The sequence below is a fragment of the Macrotis lagotis genome, chromosome X, assembly GCF_037893015.1.
Source record: "Macrotis lagotis isolate mMagLag1 chromosome X, bilby.v1.9.chrom.fasta, whole genome shotgun sequence".
NCBI lineage: Eukaryota > Metazoa > Chordata > Mammalia > Peramelemorphia > Peramelidae > Macrotis > Macrotis lagotis.
Window position 1 is genome coordinate 61,190,522 of NC_133666.1, and position 20,157 is coordinate 61,210,678.

The 20,157-nt window shown below is 36.8% G+C and overlaps 1 protein-coding gene across 1 annotated transcript in view; it reads left to right on the plus strand.

Annotated features, from left to right (window-relative positions):
- Positions 1–20,157, plus strand: part of LOC141502154 (protocadherin-11 X-linked-like) — a 550,716-nt gene that overhangs the window by 392,478 nt on the left and 138,081 nt on the right. The window lies entirely within an intron of this gene.

A 20,157-nucleotide genomic window follows, 5' to 3' on the forward strand; every position in this document is an offset into this window, starting at 1 on the left:
GGGAAGAGAAATGATAGAGATGTAGGAAAAACATGAAAACGAATTCAGCAGCTTGGTGAAGGAGATACAAAAAAATGAAGAAAATAATGCCTTTAGAAGAAGTTTGGGTCAAATGGAAAAAGCAGGCCAAAAGATCAATGAGGAGAAAGAAGAATGCTTTAAAAAGTAGAATTGGCCAGCTGGAAAAGGAGATACAAAAATTTTCTGAAGAAAATAATTCCGGAGCAGCTGTGTCGTAAGTGGATAAAGCACTGGCCTTGGAGTCAAGAGTACCTGGGTTCAAATCTGGTCTCAGACACTTAATAATTACCTAGCTGTGTGACCTTGGGCAAGCCACTTAACCCCATTTGCCTTACAAAAAAAAAATAATTCCTCCAAATGTAGAATGGAGCTAAGGGAAGCTGATGACTTTGTGAAATATCAAGAAATAATAAAACAAAACCAAAAGAATGAAAAACAAGAGGAAATGTGAAATATATCATTGGAAAAATAACTAACCTAGAATACAGATCCAGGAGAGATAATTTTAAAAATTATTGGACTACCTCAAAGTCATTACCAAAAAAAGGACCCTAGACATCATTTTTCAAGAAATTCTCCAGGAAAAGTGCCCTGATATCCTAGAAGCAGAGGGCAAAATAGAAACTGAAAGAGTCCATTGATCACCTCCTGAAAGAGATCCCAAAAGGAAAACTTCCAGGAATATTATAGCCAAATTTCAGAACTTCTAAATCAAGGAGATTATATTAAAAGTAACCCGAAAGAAATAATTACAGTTTCATGGAGCTCCAGACAGGATAACACACGATTTAGTAGCTTCTACATTGAGGGCTTGGAATATGATATTTAACAAGACAAAAGAACTTGGATTATACCCGAGAATCATCTACCCTATAAAACTGAACATTCTCTTTTGGGTGAATAGATGGACATACAGTGAAATAGGGGACTTTCAAAACTTTTCTAATAAATGACCAGAGCTGAACAGAAAGTTTGATCTTCAAGTACAGGACTCAGGTGAAGCATAGAGAAGGTGGATGGTAAGGGGGAAATTATGAGGGATTTAATGATATTGAACTGTCTGTATTACTGTATGGAAAGATGATACTGTTAACTCATATGAACCTTATCATTAAGGCAGTTAGAAGAAGCATATGTAGACAAGGCATGGGAGGGTGCTGAATTTGAAGGTATAATATATTAAAAAGTTAGAGTTAATGTGGGAAAAAAGGAATGAACTGGGAGAAAGGGAAAAGAGAGGTAGAGTGCAGTGGAGTAGAAGAGGGGGAAGGTGGGGGGGGGTAAGTGAGCCTTACTCTCATCAGAAGTGACTCAGGGAGGGAATAACATACACATTCAATTGGTTATAGAAATCTATCTTACCCTAGAGGAAAATAGGAGAGGAAAGGGTTGGGAGAAAGGGGACTGGGGGGAGGAGAGGGTAGGTGTAGGTGATAGAAGACAGGGAAGATCATGGGAGAGGGTAATCAGATACAACACACTTTTGAGGAGGACAGGGTGAAAGGAAAGACATTAGAATAAATGGAAGTAGGGGGATAGGATGGAGGGTCATACAACTAGCAAAAGCAACTGTGAAGAAAAAAATATTGAAGCAATTTCTCTGATGAACTTACAATAAAGGATGCTGTCCGTCCCAAAGACATAGCTGATGGTGTCTGAATATAGAGTGAAGCATATTTTTTTTCATTTTATTTTTCTTGAGGTCTCTTTCTTTGTTGGGTAGAGGGTGTTATGTGTTTATTTTTACAACATGACCATTGTAGTATTGTTTTTCCATGGCTATATATTTTTAGCCTACACCAAGTAACTTACTTTCTCATTGCGGGGAGTGTGGTGAAAGGAAGGGAGAGAACATGGACCTCAAGGTTTTAGAAGTAAATGTTGAAATTTCCTTTTGCATGTACCTGGGGGGAATTAAAATAAAAAAAAATTAAAATTAAAATAAAAAAAATTAAAATTCTCATTTTTGTGAAGTCCCTTATGCAGACAGCACAAGGGAATTTTATACTTTTTTTGTTGGGGACAAAAGGATACTATTATCCAATTTTAAAAGAATGTTGGTGTAACCATGAGCAAGTAACCTAATCTTTAGGTGCCACTGGTAAGTCTTTGTCAATTTAATTGCTTCAGAGGAGTTGTTTATTTGGACCAAGGAGGGATCTTCCATACCTGAAGTACTTTACACAAATAACATTCTTCAATTCAGAAATCCACAGAAATAATCAAGAGTTGTCTATAAATTGAGTTGAGTCATAACATTTGTATTCCCATTCTTCCTTCTGCCCTTTGGGTGCCATTTTGTTCATGGTAAATCCTTATGGGTAGAAACTAATCTCTAGTATTAGAAGTTCATTTTTGGGGGTGGCTAGGTGGCGCAGGGACTCCAGCCCTGGAGTCAGGAGTACCTGGGTTCAAATCCGGTCTCAGATGCTTAATAATTGACTAGCTGTGTGGCCTTGAGCAAGCCACTTAACCCCATTTGCCTTGAAAAAAAAACCTAGAAGTTCATTTTTCAACCTGGCTTAATTTACCTTACAAGTTGTATGAATGACTACTTTATTCTTAGTAGCTAGGATCAAAGGCATTTGAAACTATAGAGAAAGGAATTCTTAACCCAAAATAACACATCAAGCTCCCAGGAAATGTCAATGAATTATTCATAACAACAAAGGTATAAAATCCCCTTATTCTGTCTGTAGAAGGGACTTCAGCAAAAAATGAGAGGTATGTAAATTTTATTTTTAATGCAACGTGGTATACATGGGGTCATGAGAAAGTGGTGTCATATTATTCATTTAACAGTGTCTAGAGTTTTCCACTTACTTTTCTAGCATTGTTTCCCTAAATTTACACAATTTAGTTCATTTAATAATTTGTTTACCAGGAAAAACTTGATAGAAAATATCATTTCATGAACAAGGTCTCCCAGGGCAACAAACCAGATCCTAATCAGTATAAACACCAGCCTTGCTACAAAACTTGCTACATTATTATTGAAGTATAAATGTTTACTGGCTTTCCAGCAGCAGAGGAGAAGCACTACTGAATATTCATACAGTGGAGAGAAAAAAAAGAAATATAGCCCACCAAGAGTAGATATATAGTTTTTAAAATTTTACATATTTTATTTGTTTGATGGAAGCATTCCAGGTATAACTTTTCTCTTTCTTGACCCACTAGAAATTTTTTTCAGGAAACAACTTTAGACCCAGAAAGAGAAAGTATGTTCTACTTTCTAGAACTGGAGAAAAGAGAAGTAAAATTTAGTTTTACTCTTCACCTGTTGACCCATGAACTCAGCAGCTAATATTTCCTTCTGCAATTCAAAATATTTGTTTTAAAATGTCTTTCAGATATTTCCAAAAATCCTAACATTTAATATTATTCATTTCTGGTGAATATATAAAAATGTTTACACATAGAACTATGAATATACATGTTATTAACTGGGAAACCAATAAACATACATATGTGTGTTTTATGCCAGCTATAAATAGAGAACTACTGTTGATAGGGACATTATTAATGGGACATTTACCATTATTTCCATTTGGCAATAGTCATGAGGCTAAAATTCATACTTTTTTGAGTTCTAGCTTAATAGTAAAATGATACCACCAGTGTGAATTTGAATTTTCTACTAAATATGTTTTAAACTAGGAAGAAGTTCTGGGGGCTAAAATCTTGGCATTTCCTAAATTTTCTACAAACCCTGCAAACAATAGGATCATGCTGTTTTGATGAGGCTGAAAAAAGACCATTACCATAAGCTGTGCTTAGCAACTATTTGGTTTATATGATTATCATGATTTTCTTCAATCTTGCAGGAATAAAATGAGCAAAAACAAATCCCATGAAGACATGTAAAGACAAAGGCTATCCATCTTGTCCAAAGGTTTCATTAAAGGATATAAGTGAAGCAGTTCCATCATTCCTTTGACTTTCTCTTGCCTAGCCCAATTTCACACTGAAGTATGGATGGGGGGGCAGCTAGGTGGCGCGGTGGTTAGAGCACCAGCCCTGGAGTCAGGAGTATCTGAGTTCAAATCCAACCTCAGACACTTAATAATTACGTAGTTGTGTGGCCTTGGGCAAGCCACTTAACCCCATTGCCTTGCAAAAAAAAAATGAAAAAAAAAGTATGGATGAGGAAGCTATACAACCTGATACACTTGTTTGAGACCACATATATAAAGCAATTACTAGCTAATTAAAAATCTAGATCCCTTAGAAATCTTGAATTAATTTTCAATAAATAGCAAATATGAAAAGAGATATGAACTCTTAATCCAATTCAGTTCAATTCCACAAGCATGTGATTAGTGTCTGCAGGGCCAGCCACTGTGCACAGTGCTACAGGTACAAAGATTAACAGTCATTCCATGTTCCATATTCTTCTCAGGGCTGGAGAATATAAAAAGTCAAACAAATAGAAAGTATATTCAGAAAATAAAAGTAGATTTAAATATAGGGGGACATGCATGGAACACTATTGTTCTATTAGAAACCAGGAGGAATGGGAATTCAGAGAAGCCTGGAAGGATTTGCAAGAACTGGTGCTGAATGAGATGAGCAGAACCAGAAAAACACTGTACACCTTAACAGCAACATGGGGGTGATGATCAACCTTTATGGACTCTCTCATTACATCAGTGCAACAATTGGGGGCAATTTTGGGATATCTGCAATGGAGAATACCATCTGTATACAGAGAAAGAATTGTGGAGTTGAACAAAGACCAAAGAGTACTATCTTTAATTTAGAAAAAAACTGATATCTTATTGTCTGATCTTGCTTTCTCTTATACTTTGTTTCTTCCTTAAGGATATGATTTCTCTCTCATCACATTCAATTGGGATCAATGTATACCATGGAAAAAATGTAAAGACTGGCAAATTGCCTTCTGTGGGGTGGGGGCAGGGAGGGAAGCAAGAATAGGGGAAAATTTAAATAAAATTTTAAAAAGAAAAAAATAATATAGGGGGACAGGTAATTGGAGCAAATCTCCTTTGAGAAGGAGATGGTGTTTAAGCTGAGTCAAGTGAAGCTCAAGATTCTAAGATGCAGAAATGAGGAGGAAGTACATTCCAAGAGTGTTGTTCCAATCTTTTCAGGCTTATCTGGCTTTTGACAGAGATGCTGCTTTGATTTGCCATTTCCTTCTGTAGCTCTTTTTGCAGATGAGGGAACTGAGGCAAACAGGGTAAAGGACTTGTCCAGGGTCATACAGCTAGGATGTGTGTGAGGCTAGATTTGAACTAAAGCCAAGTACTGTGCCTAGCTAGCCTATTCCTTGCATGAGGGATAGAGACAAACTGTGCCAAGGCACAGTCAGACAGTGGAGGCAGGGGTTGAAAAGCAATGGCCAGGGAAATGCTATGAGGCCATTTTGCCTGGCACATAGCATATTTAAGGGAGAGTATGGGAAATCAACTTGGAAAGATACTTTGGAGTCTCAATGTATAAAGTATCAAATGACAACAAAGGAATTTCTATTTTACTCTTGAGGCAATAGGGAGTCACATAAGCTTGAGCAATCAAGAGAAATGATCAGACTCTGATTTAGAAATATCACTTTGGCAGTTTTGTGGAGAGTGCTCATCAGAAAACGAAGAGTAAACAGAGCAAACAACTGGAAGAAATCCATGAGAGATGATGAGGGTTTAAACTAGATAGTGTCTATGTGAGTAGAGGGAAGAGGTCGAATACAAAAAGATATTGTGGAAATATAATTAAAAAGACCTGGCTAGATTCCCAGTAATTGGACTGACAAAATAAATTTTGACACATAAACTTAATGGAATGTTATTGTCCTACCAAAATGATGACTATGAAGATTGTAGAGATGCATGGCAAAAATTCATGTGAACCAACTCAAAGAAAATTAAGCAAACCAGGAAAACTGAACAATGCCTACAACAACAAATAATTGATATTAAATGTTAGAAAATCACTTTGCTTTTTATTAGTTCATGTCTTTCCATTCGTCTCTGATTTATCATGTTTAACATTTCTATAAGAAATATTCAGTAATATTCCATTATAGCCCAGTATCACAATTTGTTTATCCATTCCTCAGTTGGCTAAGTTGGGCTGCTTTGTTTCTAGTTCTTTACAGCCACACACACACAAAATTCTGTAAATACTGTAGTATAGATGTAGCCTTTCTTTTTCTTAGTAATCTCTTTGGGATTAATACTAAGCAGTGGAAATTCTGGGTCAAAGACTATGGCCATTCTCACCATTTTCTTTGCATAATTCTGAATTTTTTTTCTATAGTGATTTGTAGCAATTTATAATTTCACCAACATTCCATTTGTTTATCTATTTTCCAAGAATTCCTCCCACTTTGATTATTATTCTTGCCTTTTATTGCAATTACCAATTGGTCTGCTTGAAATAAGGGAAATGTTTTTATGCCTTTCTTTTATTACTAGTGATTTGAAGCCTATTTCAAATAGTTGTTAATAGTTTGCCACTTTGCTTTTGAGAACTCTTCAAGTCCTTTGAGTAATTCTGTACTGGGGAATGGCTTTTGATCTTACATAGTTTTATTAGTTGTCTGAATGCTTCAGTTATCAAGCACTTATCATAGCTATTTTATACAGAGATTATTTTTGTCTCAGTTGGCCACTTTGCTTCTTATCAATGTGCTAATTCTATTCATCCTAACTTCTTCCAATTTAACATAATAAAGATTATCTATTCAGTATTGCATAATTGTTGCACTCCCTTGTTTGGTTAGGCACCCCGCCCCCAAGGGATATGCAGACTCACTTCTTTTTTAGGCTTTTGTAAAGCAAATAGGGTTAAGTGGCTTGCCCAAGACCACACAGCTAGATAATTATGAAGTGTCTGAGGTCTGATTTTAACTCAAGTACTCCTGACTCCAGGGCCAGTGCTCTATCCAGGGCAAAGCCTAGATGCCCCTGCAGATTCACTTCTAATGTTACTATGGTCTAATCAATATACATGATTTCAAAGCAATCCTGCTTCCCTGGTATTCCTGCCATTCTTTTTTTCTGTACATTAAAAACATATTAAATTCTTTTTATTTTTCTTTCCTTCTCTTTTAGAAAGTATACCCCTCTCCCTCCAAAATGAAAAATAAAATTCTTGTAATAAATAGGCATAGTAAAACAAAACAAATTCCCTCATCAGCCATGCCCCCTGATGTATATTTAATTATGCTCCTTAAATCTATCACCTCTCTGACAGAAGGTGGATAATATGTTTCAACATAGAACCTCTGGAGATATGGTTGGTCATCACATTGATCAGAGTTCCAAAATTTCACAAAATTGCTTTTTCTTTGCAATGTTGTTTTTATTGTATTGATTGTTCTCCCACTTCTGTTCTCCTCACTATATATCAATTTATACAAATTGTCTCAGGTAGCCATGAAAAGACACCTGTCATTTTGCCTTGGTAGTATTTTGTGACTTACAGATACTGTTATCTATTCAGCTATTTTCCTCTTGGTGGACAGTTCTTCTCTGTTACAAAAGAAGTTGCTATCACCATTTTTATTCATAGGAATCCTTTTCTTATGCTTTTCATCTATTTGGGACCTAGCACCATAGTTTAGTGACTTTGGAAGATCATCTCAACCTGTTTTCAGTAATGACTGGGCCGATTGGGAACTACCTTGCAGGCTTGTTTTCTTAATGCTTGACCTTGTTATATAATAAGAATACAATGAATCAAATTCATGGAATAGAAAACCTGGATATGATCCTTAAAGATCATATTGCTTGATCCTTAATTCTGAGATGAATTCTGGGATACTTACTGTGATGCTGGGAACTTTAAAACTATGTGGGTAACTATTGTTTTCTAATTCCTTTACTTTGTAATCATGTATTTTATTTTGTGCATATTATTCCTAGAAGAGCTGCACAGGTTTCAGCAGCCTGCCAAAGGGTCCATCTGAGGTCTAAGGAGGTGAAGTGACTTGCCAAGGTTATTCATGTGTTATCTTAAGCAAGTCCCTTCCCCTCTCTACCCTCAGTATTCTCTTCTATAAATTGAAGATGATACATCGTAGGGTGCTTGTAGGATTCAAAGGAATGGAAAGCTCTTTTGATATAAATGTAAGTAGCTGTTTCTGTTGTTGCTGTTGTATGCAAAGCCTGGACTTGATTGCTCAGTTTCCTCTTAGGGAATTCTTACAAAATCATCACTATTCTCTTTCTTTCTCTCTCCACTCACCCTCCTTTCCCCTGAGTATGAGAGAAAAGCATGAGAGTTACAGGATGAAATGATTGGGGAAAAGAAAGGGGAGAGCCATTTCTACTTTTTTCTCTACCTACTAATTACCACCTATCATATCACAAGACCACTTAGAAAACAGGAACAGTTTCTAAAATCACACAATTGTTCGATCCAATGCATTGGGTTTGGGCAATGGGTATATATAGATATCTCTTTTAAAAGAGTAACCATGATGGCTGTGAATTCTTTCACTGATTTCTGATTGAATTCATACCTAAATTTCTTTTTTGTAGACTGTAGTGCTCTTTTTTATACATGACACCAAGTGTGGAAGAACAGACCCATGGCACTGGCCACTTTTCATATTACTCTTTAACATGAAATGATGCAATACACAGGCATAAAGGACAAAGTAAAGCTAATCTTCATTTTTAAGCCATCTCTGATGTGCATTGGCATTTTTCAGGAAAAGAAATCTAAATCTTTAAAATGACAGCACTATTCTCTAGGATTCTATTGTGTTGTCGAAAAAAAAAAGGTATGGTATTAAGGGTGACATCACAAATAAAATCCTGTTTGTGAACCAACAACAAACATTATGTTGCATTCAACATGGCACCCACAGTATCTCTGCCATCAGAATAAAGCCCTTGAAACCAGATATGTTCCCAGTAGAGAAGAGTGGCTATTATTTCCTCTGAGAGAATATTAGCAAGAAATCCTGTGTGACCTACAACCAAAATGAGTTGTGAGACTGAGTATTTACACACATCCCCTGCCTGTTCCCTCCTATTTCTCCTGAATTGTGCTCCTAACATTAATAATGAGCATTTGACTATCACTTTGAAGTTTCTAAAGTATGTAACAAATATTAACTTGTTTGATCCAAACAAGAGCACTAGGAGGTAGGTGCTTCACAGATGAGGACACAGGCAAACAGAGCTTAAATAACTTGCCCAGGGATATATTACTCAAAAGTATCTGAGACAGAATTTACACTCATCTTCCTGATTAAAGTTCAGAACTTTATCCCCAGCCCCACCTTACTATTCTCTTATCCAAGGTTCCCATTCAATAATGTCTAGCATCGGGCGGCTAGGTGGCACAGTGGATAAAGCACCAGACCTGGAATCAGAAGTACCTGGGTTCAAATCCACTCTCAGACACTTAATAATTACCTAGCTGTGTGGCCTTGGGCAAGCCACTTAACCCCATTTGCCTTGCAAAAAAACTTAAAAAAAAATAATGTCTAGCATCACTGCTAGATGGATAGATGGATGTGAGGGTTTATGCATGTCCCACACATTCTCTCATCATTTGTGTCTATTCTACCCATGATAGGACAGTCAGTTAGTGAAGGGTGACTGAGTGCCCTTTATAACCTTCTCCATGACTTTGTATACCTAGATATTCATATGTGGATATGTATAACCAAAGATATTTTTTATGGAATTTGCTACATTCTATTTTAAGTGATCATGCTATTAACGTGCCTTCCTCAATGTAGCATTTTAGGTTCTTTAACTACAATAATATGAAGTTGTGTCAGTTGTTATGGCTGGCTCTCTCTCTCTCTCTCTCCATATATATAATATATATGTCAGGGTTCATCTCCTCTCCTGTTATAGGGCTGCTATGGCAAGTCAGGTGACTATTATATAAACCCTATCACAATTCCACAATGAGAGACAGAGACAGAGGCAGTACTTAGTGTCTGGCAAAACCAGACTCAGGCAGCCCTGTAAGTTCTAGCTTTCACTTTCTTTCATGGACTTTTCCATCTTAGCTTAGAAATAAGAGGCTGGAATCTCTCATCTTTATGATGGCTCTCCAGTACCTAACCTTGGGCTTGCTTACATGGAAGCAACCACCAAATGGCACCCCATGTCTGCAGAGGCTAGGTAACATCTTGTATAAGAGAGTATCACATTCAAAATATTTTAATTTTTGATTTCCATTTTTTCTGTTGATGGAAAAAGGAAAACTACAGAAAAAATATTGGGATTAATGGCTTATCAGTTTAGTAATAGGTTTGGAGAATTCTCTGGGTCAGGGCAGTGGGGTTCTCGGTACAGCTGATTTTTGTGCAGAACTTTACCTACTTTGCAACTAAGATTCTTCGAGGGTTGCCTGAGACACATGGAATCTATCTACACAGACTTGAAGCCATCGTGTCTCAGAGGTCAAATGAACCCTTTGAGGCCAGCTTTCTAGCCTCTTGTACCTGGCCTAATGCTCTCTAGTTTAAATGATAGTGATTTGTTTTGAGAGGCATTTATCTTTGTTCTCTTTATAGTAGTCCCTTCAGGGAGATGTAAACAACTGTCCTGTGCCCTAGATGGCTCCCTCCCTGTGACCTAGAAACATTCCCTAAAAACAAACCTAGTGTGGACTTACTAAGGGGGAAAATGGGTATATGATCACCTAATGATTTGAGCCTCTTGAGTTCTTAGCTAGAAACCTCTGAGAAAAAAGCTACTATAATAGTTGGTCTTTAAACAGTTTCTAAGCCAGTCATTAACCTGGGTATTCAAGATGAGTTAGAAGGTAGTATAGTTGTGTTACAGCTCAAACCAAACAAGATGGGAAATTCTATCTAACATAAAATACTAAGTAATCAGGAAATGACAGAAATTGACATTCCTTGGAATTCTCAAGTATTTGACCATATGTGATATTAAACAGGAAGGTACTTCCAGATATAGCATTACAGTTTATCACTCAACAGAAGTCAGGTTTACTACTCTGTTTGCATCCATCTGCAATGCATGAAATAATTTGTTTGATAGTGCTGACTATAAGAAAATATACCTTTCCTTTCTGAAAACCTTGACTTTGAAAAGTTGCTGCTGATGAGAATTAATGGTTCAATTACAGTGAAGTGAATTCTATTGTGCTTAGTCTTCTACTGAGTCTACCAAATGCAGCTTTCATTCAAATTGATGTTGTTTTATGAAATTAAGAAGAGAGAAAAAAACCCAACAAGTTGTATTTTGGTAACTTCATCCATTCATCCATTCATTCATTCCACAAGCATTAAACAGTTACTATGTGCAAGGTGCTATCCTTGGTCCTGGGGATACAATTAACCTTGGAAACCTTGCCCTCAGGGAGCTTCTTATTCTGCCATGTTTACACAGCTAAATCATCTGAGGAGAGATCGAACATGAGCAAATTGGAACTGGAGGGACAAATTTAGAGTTTCTTGAAGAAAGTGTCACTCAAACTGAGCCTTGGAGAACACTAAGGATTCTAAAGATGGTGAAGATGAAGGAGTGCATTGTAGATATGTGGGAGCAATAGGTGAATGGTGACTTAGGTGGGATGGCTAGTAGACAGACCATCTGCCCTGGAACCTAGAAGGTGTGGAAGGAAATCATGGGTATTATAACCAGAAAGGTAGGTTAGAGCCACTTTGGGAAAGTTTTTAAAATGCCAAGCTGAGGAGATTTTTTTAATACCAGTGGCAAAAAGGAACCACTGAAGGTTGTTGAACAGAAAAAAGACATGATAGGTTCATTTCATCGGTTGTACACCTGACAAGATCCTTGGTCTTCCTTCTTATTATATAGTTAAATGTATAAAAATTAATTTGGGGGACTATCACTCTGGATCATTTGCTCCCTCGGGTTCTCTGGAAGCTCTGTTGCTCTAAATATCCAGTTTTCGGAGAATGTTTTGCCCCAAAGAAGGCACTGCTGCAAAATGTTTCTAGATACTTCACTTGAAGGCCTTGATCCTTCAGTAGCTGTTTTTAGGAAAGTGGTCCTTTAATATGGCTAATTCAGCTGCTGTTAACTTAACACTATGATAAAATAGCTGCAGAATTCATGGTAGGTGTGATTCCCTAAAGTGGGTGGTCTCTCCTTTTAATAGAGAGAGAGGAGACACACTGGAAAGGTTATAGATGTGTAGTTAATATCCTAAAAGTGACTTAATATGTGTGTTCCTAGATTATTATTTTCCTTTTAGAGCAAAACTACATCCTAAAAATTGTCCTTTCCTAATAAGGTAGTGGCTTTTTTTTAAATCACTGCAGCTAAGTCTCACATTCTTCAGAGGACTGGGAGCTAGGTGTCTCAGTGGATAGAATGCTGGCTTTGGAATCAGGCCCAGAGTTCGAATCCAGCCTCTGACATTTAATAGCTGTGTGGCCTTGGACAAGTCACTTAACCCTGACTGCCTCCCATCTAGGGCCATCTCCAGTCATCCTGATTCCTATCTGGCCCCTGAACCCAGAGGCTGGGGACTTAGCACAGCCCCCCTGACTCCAATCCACTTCATGTACTTGTCATGATAACACCTTCCTGATGTCATGGTCTTCTTCAAGAATGAAGGACAAAAAACCATTAAAGGCCAACAGGAAAGTGGAGAGGGAGTTGAATAGCAGGACAAAGAATCAGAATCCTAGAGTTGAGATTCACCTGGGTAGCAAATATTGTTTGGATTTTTTATTTATTTGTTTGTTTTTGTCTCATAGAGCTCTGCAAGTTGAGCTTATATGCCTTTTCCTACTTCTCTAAAGCTAATAAATGGCAGGGTAGTCTGGGCTTAATATTGGTTCCCATTTCCCAGGATATTTGTGCTTCCATCAAGAAGAAGAAGCTGTGCCTCCTTGTAAGTTCACAGAGGGCTTTTCAAATGACCACCTGCGAGACTTGTCAAAGTAACTGCTGTCACAGATGCCACGAATCCTCTGCTTAGGAAACAGTGATCCTGGGCTTCCAGGGTATGTTCCTATCCATACCCTGGAAGCCCAGGATTTCTGTTTCCAAAGTGATCCTCTCCATTCTGCATTCCAACCAAACTGGACCACTGGCCATTCCTGGAAATCACCATTCATCTGCATTTGTACCTTCTCATTCTTCATTCTGCTGGTCAACCTCTATCTTGTGTTTAAGATGCCACAGACTTTAACTCTGGATCCCCAAAATTCTATATAAATATTGTATATTCCTCTAAATAGTCTCATCTAGTTCTCCATTGACATTCATTAGTAGTTCTCTCAGAGTCCCTCTGTTTTCAGTCTTCTGCCAAATTAGATGTGTAGAGGATTCAGATTGCAATCACAAATCTATTTGTTATAACTAAACAAGAACATCTATTCTAACTGTATATTTAATTTTAAATCGAACCAGGATTAAATGATATCATTTTCTTTTTACCTTGAATATGAACCAAAGTAGAGGTACATAAAAAGGATGTTGTCTTCATTTTTGTTTAGCTCAGCAGCATAGTATCTGATGTAATAAATCTGAATACATTAACCTTAAAAATATTCATCATGAATTTACCAATTTGGCCTAGTTAAGGGATCTTCTTAAATTTTCATACCAGGGTTGATGACTCTCATTTTTGTTCATATTCAAGTGCCTTCTGAAATTTTCCATTCACTTGTGGGGTTTTTAATGGGTTAGTAATATAGCATCAGTCTTAAAAGTATTTTATCACTTTTTTCTTATATCCAACTATTATTTATAATTGTTAGGCTCTTTCCAAACATTTCAATTTTTAAATGGGCTGTTTTTGAGACACTGGACAGAGAGGCAGTAGAGTCAGAGTACCTGAGTTTGAAATACAGTTCATTCCTTTAGTTCCTGTGGGACCCTGGCCAAAACATTCCCCTCTTTTGGCTTCAGTTTCCTGAATTAAATGATCTCTAAGGTCCCTTCCAATTCTAAATCTGGGATGCTGTGAGTCCAGTCACAGAGCACAAAGTCAGTGACATTATGGTGGAAAAATAACCTGCTTGAGGATTGTCAAATATCCTCAGCTATTTGGGCTCCCTACAGTGTTCAGCCTAGAGCAGGTATGCAGGAAAACTTTGATGAATACAGAATAGTTCTATTTATTGAAGACAACGTCATAGAACATGGCTAGAATTTTCAAAGTGGGGCTCCAAGTTCTGTTGATTTGAAAACTGTGACTGTTTAGTTCAAAAAAGTAAATAATAGGGGTGGCTAGGTGGCACAGTGGATAAAGCACCGGTCTTGGAGTTAGGAGTACCTGGGTTCAAATCTGGTCACAGACACTTAATAATTACCTAGCTGTGTGGCCTTGGGCATGTCGCTTAACCCCATTTGCCTTGCGAAAAAAAGTAAATAATTTAGACAAATATTGTTGACGGTGTCATTATATCTGGTTTATTACCATTGACTAGAAAGGTTTTGATCTGAGCAGAGTAGTTGGAGAAATACACCTGGTGAGTAATTCCTCTTAAGTTTTCACAATTTAAGCATTAGAAATGAAAATATATAAATTTAATTAAAATTTAATTATGAAATGAAACATTATCCTTAATCTAGTCTTCAAATGACAGTTGCTGTAGTTGGTGAAACTCAAGATGGCATGGTCGTACTTGCCCAAATGAGGAATTATTTAAAAATGAAATTGAAATGTCCTTATGTACTTGAGTCTTGTGAGACAGAATTTGTTTGGTCCAGCAATTGAAAAGAATAATACTTTGCATTTTCAGAAGGTTTTAGTTTTCAAGGTACTGAAATATGCATGATTCTATGTGCAATGCTTAGAGCAATGGATTTGGAATCAGGCAGATAGAAGAACAAACCCCACCTCAAAAACTGTGCTACTCTTAGTAGGGCAGGTCACTTCTTTCTGAGATTCAATTTTCCCAGCTGTCAAGCTAAGAAAATAATGCCTAAAGGCAACCAGGGACCATCATAGTACACAGAGGAATGGAGCCTAGAATTGGAAAGGTCTGAGTTCCCATCTAACCTCAGACACTAACTGTGTGACCTTGGGCAAACTACTTAGCTCCTGTCTGCCTCCATTTTCTCAGCTGTCAATCTGAGATAATAATGCTAGAGGCAGCCAGGGAGCATCATAGTGTACTTAGTATAGGGTTGATAGACAGGAAGAATCTAGTTCAAATTCAGCTTCAGACACTTCCTACCCATGTGACCCTGGACAAGTCACTTACATTCTGTTTGCTTCATTTTCCTCATCTGTAAAAATGGAGTTGATAATAATAGCATCCATCTCACAGTATTGTTGGGAGAATTCAATGAGACAACAATTGTGAAGGACTCATCACAGTGACTGGCATAGAGTTAATACTATAGAAATGTTAACTATTATTATTATTTATTAAGTAATGGTGGTAGCACCTAGCTCCATCATTAAATTGTTTTGAGGGTCAGATGAACAAATGTATGTAAAATGCAAATTTTAAAGAACTAGGTAAGATCAGTTTTTATAACTGATGATCACAGTAACTGAGATAGACAGAGAAAGTATTCCCATTTCTTACATGCGAAAATTGAGGTTCTGAATGGCTGGGTTATGACCAAGGTCATATGCTTCAGTTATCTCCCAACTAGTTCTTCTGTCATCTTGCTCTTAATACAATGTTCTGTCCACTTCTATTATATTCTATCTATTCTAGGCCTGAGGGATGTGGATAATGGGTGTTTGGAAAAAGAAAAACCTCCCTTGTGCCTCTGGGCAATGAAGGTAAAAAGTAGGTACAATATATTAGGTATAAATATTTGCAACAATCCTGGAATGGGGGAGGAGTGAGCACTGGGCAGTGACCAGGGAAATTCATCCCTGATTGTCTCAGCCACTGTGTTCTTCCCTCCAAGGTAAAGGAAGTTTGCTCTGGAGTCATCCTAAGCCTTCTTTAGTTGCTCAGAGGACAGGCAGGAAAGGTCCAGAGTCACTGCTCTTGTTTCTCATTTCAGTGTTATTCTTTGATTATGCTCAAAGGTTTTCATTTGTATTAACAATGAAAAAGGCTTCACATGTGACCCATTCTTAGACTGCAGGGTTCCTCAAGGCAAGGGTCAATTTTTAGAACTTGGCTCACAAGGACATTATTACAATATGAAATGTAGCTACCTCACATTAAACCGTTCCTTTTGTATATTTTTCTCTGCATACTCTTATGTATGGCTTTTTTATTATTGCCCTTCCCTCATTTTGTTTATTTGTATTCCCTGCCCCTACGCGGTGCCTACACATACTAAGTGCTTAGTGAACACTTAACTGATTTATTTATTAGTATGGGGCAAGATGATACCAGAAAGAAAAATATTACATGTCCTATGGCTCTTGGGGAGAAAGTTTAGAAAATATGCAATATGGGGAACTCGGCCAATGTGGAGAATTGGCCCCAGTATAAGAGGGCACCAGTGTCCCACAAAGGCTCATCACAAAGCAAAACCCAAGTTGCTTCTAAGTAAGTTCCTTCCTATGGTAGAATCTCTTTATCTAGTGAGACTCTTGGGCAAACCTCCCAGTAGGTCCCTGGCCTTCAGGTGGTCTGTTCTCCTTGCCATTCCATGAGGTCAAATTGGAGAGCTAGGCCATGATTTGTGCAAAGCAATAGACTGAAGAAATAAGATAGGAAAGGGGCACACGGAACATCATGAATTTGGGTCTTGTATTCATGGTGATCAGGTAGCTATTGGGTGAGGTAAAATTTATGTTTCCTTTCCAAACAGAGAAATGGCACATTGACATTTGTTGATATTGATTGTAACAACATAAAATAATAATAATAGTAAAAATATAATGTGATACAAAGTTGAACATAAATAAGAATTTCTTTTATCAATGCCGCATTAACTGCATTTTTAAAAATATTAGTAGTACAATACAAATTAACTCAATACAATAATTTGTTTTGGCTTATCTGTTGGATGTTGGAGGAATGGGGTGTCCTGATTTGTGAGTTTATCATTAAGGAGTATGCAAATTCCCTTGGTTATAGTGACTCATCTGTAACTTAAATTATAGAGCATTGCTTAGAGTAGTGAGAAATTAAATGATTTTTTCCAACGTCAAAGAACTTGTGTATGTCATAAGCATAACTTGAACCCAAATCTTTGCCTTTTTTCTGTTCTCTCTCTTTTGGCTCAGTTAAGGGGTTATTTACACACATGTGTATACATTTTAAATGCTACATAAAGTCCATCTTTATTGTTTTATAATAAAAAAGAACTAATAAAATCTAAAAATTTGGTTATTTCTTTGGTATTAGTTGCAGAGATAGTTTCCCTGTTCAAGAGTCATCTTGAGATTTTGGGTAGCAAGGGATAAGATTCAACAGGATCAATTGTACTTTGATATTGTGAATCTAAGGTGAAAGAACCTGTGACATATTGGTATGTTGACAAAGTGGCACATATGTTCATTACTGGAGCCATTCAACTTTTGAAAAAATAGAAGAAAGGTATATATTTATGACATTAAATAGAACTTTAAAAACCCAAAATATGTAATTGTTCTGAAGGGTACACTTTTTTTTATTCTATTTCACTGGGCTAAATGCTGGCACAAAAATGGCAACATCATCAAGAATATATATATATATATATATATATATATATAATTATATATATATATATAATACACACACACACTATAAATATATATATATATATATATATATATATATATATATATATATATATATATACACAGATCAGGGGTTCTTAATTCTGGATCCATCAACTTGGATTTTGTTTTTTTAAATATTTTTTGGGGGGGTGACAAGGCAATGGGATTAAATGGCTTGCCTAAGATCGTGCAACTAAGTAATTGTTAAGGGTCGGAGGTCAGATCTGAACTCAGGTCCTCCTGACTCCAGAGTCAGTAGTCTTTCCACTGTGCCACCTAGGTGCCCCCTTTTTAATATTTTGATAGGTATAGCCATGTGGCCTTGGGAAAGCCACTTAACCCCATTGCCTTGAAAAATCTAAAAAAAAATTATTAAGTGTATTTCCTTTGTAATTAGGTATTTTCTTTGATGCTTTTAAAATGTGATTCTGAAAAGAATGAGGTCAGGGTCCAAAAGGTTCATCACAATGATGTTCACAGAGGTCCATGGCATAAAGACATTTGCAAAACCCAGCTCTCAATGGACAATGAACAGGAACAAGCAGTGACAAATACAGCACTGGGCAATGAAGAGAACTAGTGAAAGAATTGATGTCAGGTTTCTGATGTATCTTATAGACAGAATTGTACTGATTGGTTATCTACGGTATATCCATGGTTATCTATGATATATCCAGTCTCACCAGAAAACTGCACAACTTTCATTTGACTTAATTTTCCTATATATAGAATTGGTCCCTTGCTATTATCTTGCTACTTCAACTCACTTAAGTACCAAGTTCCACATTCCATGTTTTTTCTGCAGTTTAGCCACACCCACAATGCACTGCTATTAAAACACTCACCAGTGAGAAACCAAGGTTATCAGTCCATACTAGTGTTTAATGACCATGTCAAATTACTGAACAGCTCGATAGGTCATGTATTTCTTATTTATGTGCATCATGATATACTCATGAATACTGCCAAATTGATTTTTAACATGTTTTTAGCATATGATTGTGACCGTGAGCTAGCTATGTGTGAATATATTTCTGGCAAAAGAAACACAAATTAAATGACATCTTGGCCTCCATTTGAGAATTATATGCATGCTTATAACTAGTTTATGTGTCTCGATAGTATTATGAATTTCTAGGACTTAGTGATGTCTTTTGTCTTTCTTTACTTTTAAATCATATGTATTTGAGCTTGTCATCTGCCTGTGCCATGAAGAAGCAGTGAATCTATGTTTTGGGGTGGGGTGAGGTGGGGAAGGAAATCAGTGTCATGCTATTTAGACTGCCTCCATGTTTTTACTTGGAATTTTTATTTTAATCTTAATAGAATATAAACCAATACCAATCCAAGAAGTAAATGAAATGGAAAAATAACTATCAGGCCAATATTGACAGGGTTCAAAGAACCTGAACTTATTCTTTAGAATTCAAAAAACTCAAACCGAGTTCATACTCACTAGAACGTAGACTTTTCTCATTAAGATGTTATTCATTCATCCAAAATAGAGATCAAGATTCAAAGACAAAACCTAGAACTGCAAATGTTATGTGCAAATTCTAAACACTGTGTAGAACTAGTCTCATTCTATCGCTGTTGCCTCTTAATTCATTCAGCTATAACTAAAGAGCAAACAGTGACTGATATTCACATAACTCAAAAACAAAAATTATGGTATTCATGACCCCTTGTTTGGTTTAGAGTTTTCTGAGAAGAAGACTGTTGTGTTTACTTAAGTCATGCCCCTTTCCTTGATATCAGGTATCATTAGGGGCAGCTCAGTAGTGCCGTGGATAGAGCACTGGTCTTGGAATCAAGAGGGTGGGAGTTCAAATTCAGCCTCAGACACTTGTCACTTACAAGCTGTGTGACCTTGGGTAAGTCACTTCACCTTTATTTCCTTCACATCCAGGGCCATCTCCAGTCGTCTGATTCCTATCTGGCCCCTGGACTCAGATGGCTCTGGAGGAGAAAGTGAGAGTGGTGATTAAGCACAGCACCCCCTTCATTCAAATCCAATTCATGTACTTATCATGGCATCATCTCACCTGATATCATGGTCTTCTTCAGGAATGAAGGAAGCCTCTATTCTGGTTGTGAAATGCTAGGTGTTTGAAATTTAAGCGTGTTTGTGGGAAGACAAGAATCTTTATTATCCTTTAATCTTGACTACTAATGTGTTTAATGAATGCACATAATCTTACTTAAATTATTGACATGAACAAGAAAAGTCAAAAGAGAACAACATTTAATTACCCCGGTTTTGCTTTACATACCTCACCCTTCTATGTTTATCCTCAACATCTGTTCATTTCTTTATAGAATCAATGTTTTTTAAGGTCTTGTTGTGTTCTCAGTTCTATACAAAGCCTTTGAGCAATATTAAGGAAGCAGGAGACAATAGTTCTAATGTGAAAAAGCCAACAATCTAATTAGAAAACTAAGATACATCTACAGAAAAATCTCAAGAATCTTTTTTTTTGGTAAGGCAATAGGGTTAAGTGACTTGCCCAAGGTCATACAGCTAGGTAATTATTAAGTATCTGAGGTCAGATTTGAACT